The sequence below is a fragment of the Lolium rigidum genome, chromosome 2 (assembly GCF_022539505.1).
Source record: "Lolium rigidum isolate FL_2022 chromosome 2, APGP_CSIRO_Lrig_0.1, whole genome shotgun sequence".
Classification (NCBI taxonomy): domain Eukaryota; kingdom Viridiplantae; phylum Streptophyta; class Magnoliopsida; order Poales; family Poaceae; genus Lolium; species Lolium rigidum.
In genome coordinates, this window is record NC_061509.1 from 278858580 (window position 1) to 278864037 (window position 5458).

The window sequence follows — 5458 nt, forward strand, 5'->3', positions numbered from 1 at the left end:
AGTGAATCATATAGCAAAGACTTTTCATGAATAGCACTTCAAGACAAGCATCAATAAGTCTTGCATAAGAGTTAACTCATAAAGCAATAATTCAAAGTAAAGACATTGAAGCAACACAATGGAAGATTAAGTTTCAGCGGTTGCTTTCAACTTGTAACATGTATATCTTATGGATAGTTGTCAATGCAAAGCAATATAACAAATGCAATAAGCAAGTATGTAAGAATTAATGCACAGTTCACACAAATGTTTGCTTCTTGAGGTGGAGAGAAATAGGTGAACTGACTCAACAATAAAAGTAAAAGAATGGTCCTTCGAAGAGGAAAGCATCGATTGCTATATTTGTGCTAGAGCTTTGATTTTGAAAACATATAGAGAGCATAAAAATAAAGTTTTGAGAGGTGTATGTTGTTGTCAACGAATGGTAGCGGGTACTCTAACCCCCTTGCCAGACAAACCTTCAAAGAGCGGCTCCCATTTTATTTTATTTTCGGGTGGCACTCCTTCCAACCTTTCTTTCACAAACCATGGCTAACCGAATCCTCGGGTGCCTGCGAACAATCTCATACCATGAAGGAGTGCCTTTTTATTTTAGTTTTATTATGATGACACTCCTCCCAACCTTTGCTTACACAAGCCATGGCTAACCGAATCCTTCGGGTGCCGTCCAACAATCACATACCATGGAGGAGTGTCTATTTTTGTTAATTAATTTGGGACTCGGGAATCCCATTGCCAGCTCTTTTTGCAAAATTATTGGATAAGCGGATGAAGCCACTAGTCCATTGGTGAAAGTTGCCTAACAAGATTGAAAGATAAACACCACATACTTCCTCATGAGCTATAAAACATTGACACAAATCAGAGGTGATAAATTTTGAATTGTTTAAAGGTAGCACTCAACAATTTACTTTGGAATGGCAGGAAATACCATGTAGTAGGTAGGTATGGTGGACACAAATGGCATAGTGTTGTTTGGCTCAAGGATTTGGATGCATGAGAAGTATTCCCTCTCGATACAAGGTTTAGGCTAGCAAGGTTGTTTGAAGCAAACACAAGTATGAACTAGTACAACAAAACTCACATAAAAGACATATTACAAGCATTATAAGACTATACATCGTCTTCCTTGTTGTTCAAACACCTTACTAGAAATTATCTAGACCTTGGAGAGACCAATTATGCAAACCAAATTTTAGCATGCTCTATGTATTTCTTCACTAATAGGTGCAAAGTATATGATGCAAGAGCTTAAACATGAGCACAATAATTGCCAAGTATCACATTACCCAAGACATTTTAGCAATTACTACATGTATCATTTTCCAATTCCAACCATATAACAATTTAACGAAGAGGAAACTTCGCCATGAATATTATGAGCTAAGAACACATGTGTTCATACGAACCAACGGAGCGTGTCTCTCTCCCACACAAGCATGATGTAATCCAATTTATTCAAACACAAACAAAAACAAAAGCACACAGACGCTCCAAGTAAAGTACATAAGATGTGACCGAATAAAAATATAGTTTCAAGAGAAGGAACCTGATAATTTGTCAATGAAGAAGGGGATGCCTTGGGGATGGGCATCCCCAAGCTTAAATGCTTGAGTCTTCTTGAAATATGCAGGGATGAACCACCGGGGCATCCCCAAGCTTAGACTTTTCACTCTTCTTGATCGTAGTATATCATCCTCCTCTCTTGACCCTTGAAAACTTTCTCCACACCAAACTCGAAACAAACTCATTAGAGGGTTAGTGCATAATCAAAAACTCACATGTTCAGAGGTGACACAATCATTCTTAACACTTCTGGACATTTCACAAAGCTACTGGACATTAATGAAACGAAGAAATCCATCCAACATAGCAAAAGAGGCAATGCGAAATAAAAGACAGAATCTGTCAAAACAGAAGAGTCCGTAAAGACGAATTTTAAAATGGCACCAGACTTGCTCAGATGAAAATGCCCAAATTGAATGAAAGTTGCGTACATATCTGAGGATCACGCACGTAAATTTTCAAATTTTTCTGAGCTACCTACAGAGAGGCAGGTCGGAATTCGTGACAGCAAAGAAATCTGTTACTGCGCAGTAATCCAAATCTAGTATCAACCTTTTTATCAAAGACTTTACTTGGCACAACAAAACACAAAACTAAGATAAGGAGAGGTTGCTACAGTAGTAAACAACTTCCAAGACACAAATATAAAACAAAGTACTGTAGCAAAATAACACATGGGTTATCTCCCAAGAAGTTCTTTCTTTATAGCCATTAAGATGGGCTCAGCAGTTTTAATGATGCACTCGCTAGAAATAGTATTTGAAGCAAAAGAGAGCATCAAGAAGCAAATTCAAAACACATTTAAGCCTAACATGCTTCCTATGCAGAGGAATCTTGTACACAAATGAATTCCTGAAAAACAAAGTGACAAGCATAAGAGGATAAAACACGAGTAATTTCAAGATTCTCAACATAAAGAGGGGAAACTTAATATTATTAAGATGCATATAACCATATTTCTCTCTCTCATAATAACTTTCAGTAGCATCATTGATGAAATCCACAATATACCCATCACTTAAAACATTCTTATCATGGTTCATATGCATAGAAGTATCATTAATTTTGGCATAAGGAGAGTTCTTTTCATTAATAGTAATTGGAGCGGGATTATTATCAAGAATTTGAACATGGTAAACAAATTGCATATTAAGGGAATTGTTTTTGGTAATCCAATCATGACTATGACAAGTTTCATAAGGATAATTAGAACCTATATCATAGCATTCTTTATAATAATCATCAGAGATCGGGGACACAGTGTCATCATAAGAAATAGAATAGTTATCTTTCACGATCGGTTTATCCGTGTCCACACCATCATTATTATTAGAAGGAGATGTATCAAGAACATAATGACCAGTAGCTAAAGGATTTTCAAACACCTCTTCCCCAAGCTTAGAGCTTTCTATATCATTATGGGAGGAAGCATGGATAGCACCGACACTATGGCAATTATTATCATCATCATTTTCGAATTAATTTCCCGGAGATTTGCAATATCAAAAGTAGTGTGCTCATTCAAATCATGATTGCTAATGTATGTAAAGGGCATAGGAAGATCATCGTATTCAGATTCATTATCACAATAATCATCAGGAGCAACATACTTACGGTTACCTATCGTTATCTCATATACGCGGGGATATGCTGTTACCTCTTTCTTTTTATTCCCCTTATTCTTCTTCTTCTTCTTCTTCGTTCCCTTCTTCTTCTTCTCCTTCTCCTTTTCCTCGTTCCCTTCTTCAGGAGGGAGAGGCTTGAAGGGTGGCTTGTCCGCATAACCTGATTTACTTTCAGAAATAATAGAAGAAACTTGGGAGGATCCCTTCTTTTCATTAATTAGTTGAAAACACACAGCGGTCCTATCATATTTTGGCAAGGTGTCATCTTCTAAAATATTTTGTATGTAGTTATTTGTATGGCTATTATCAATGCAATAAGAAAAACACCCATGCAGGACATCATCAATATCAAGATCACTCATATGTAACAAAGAGATTTTTCTCAACATTTCTTCACACCCCAAAAATAAAGTAAGTTCATCATACTGATTAGGAGTAATTTCATCATCACAATACAAATTTGCAGCACTCATTGGGTTCAAATTATCATTGGAGGAGCATTGGAAATTAAAATGACCCACTTCATGGCAAACTTCACAAATAAAAGGATAGAGGGCACAAACTTTTTTACCAAGATCATCTAGAGCCCTAAACCACTTTCTAGTTTTTTCATTAGCATGATGGATACAATATTCATCTTTGATTTGATTAATTCCACAAGGTCTATGTATTCCACAAAAATTAACATGCTTATAGGAAATAGCATTCTTAGGAGTTTGAGCATGCTTATTGCAATAATTAACAACAATTTCATTCTTCATGCAAGCCTTTTTAAAAGGTTCATGATACTTATCAAAATTCTTTTTAGGCAATTCAAAATGAGAAGCAAAGGCTTTATAAAGATTTGCAGCAACTTGAGAGTCAAGACCATAAGTAGCACTCATATTTCGAAATTTATCGGTATCCATAAAAGTTTCAATGCATTCATAATCATAATTTATACCTGACTCTTTACCTTTGTCGTTCTCCCATCCTTCAGCGTTGTCCTCAATCCGATCAAGAAGATCCCACCTAGCTTCAACCTCCTTGCTTGTGAAAGATCCCTCCGAACAGGCATTCGATAGTCCTTGTGTTGTCATGAAAGCCTCGCATAAAAATTGTTAACAATAACATTACGGGGGAGCTCATGAATGGGACATTTGAGCATTAGTGATTTCAATCTCCCCCACGCTTGAGAAATACTCTCTCCATCACGAGGATAAAAGTTATAAATATAATTCCTATCAATATGCACTTCATGAGGAGGATAAAATTTAGAATAAAAGAGAGATGCAATTTCCTCTCAACCAAGAGAATGACTATTCTCCAACAATTTATACCAATGCGCCGCTTTACCAGACAAATAAACGGAGAATAGCTTCTTCCTCACTTCATCCATAGAGATACCTGCACACTTGAATAACCCGCATAATTCATGCAAAAACAAGTAAATGATCTCTAGGGTGGACAGTTCCATCCCCTTTATAGTGGTTATCCATAACACGTTCAATAATCTTCATAGGTATTTTATACGGAATACTTTCAGTAGGTACATTTAAAATATCACAAGCATCATTAGAGTTATTGCATATGGGAGATAAAGTATTATCAGAGCAAATTTTCTCCCCTAAAGATGGGAAGCTAAAAAGATCACAAAAACTAGCTTCCCCAAGCTTAGACTTCTCCATAGCATTAGCAGTAATTGCATTCATACTAATAACATCGCTACTAGCATGCAAATAAGGTTCCATAGGTTTTTTAATTTTCGCATCAAACAATTCTAAATCAGGAAAAAGATTAAAAAGCTCACCAATTTTTTTGTTGTTTTCCATTATGCCTAACTAGTGTAAAACAAGAAACAAAAAGTTGCAATTGCAGGATCTAAAGGAAATAGCTTCGAGTACTTACAACGGCGCCGGAAAATAGCTTAGTAGCCAGGATCCGGAGTGTGAGTACCTTTTACCTTTCCTCCCCGGCAACGGCGCCAGAAAATAGCTTGATGTCTACGCCCCCCTCCTTTTCCTCGTAGATAGTGTTGGGCCTCCAAGAGCAGAGGTTTGTAGGACAGCGAGCAAGTTTCCCTTAAGTGGATCACCCAAGGTTTATCGAACTCGGGGAGGAAGAGGTCAAAGATATCCCTCTCATGCAACCCCGCAACCACAAAGCAAGAAGTCTCTTGTGTCCCCAACACACCAAATAGGTGTACTAGTTCGGCGAAGAGATAGTGAAATACAGGTGGTATGAATAAGTATGAGCAAGTAGCAACGGTGCCGAGAAAATAGCTTGTC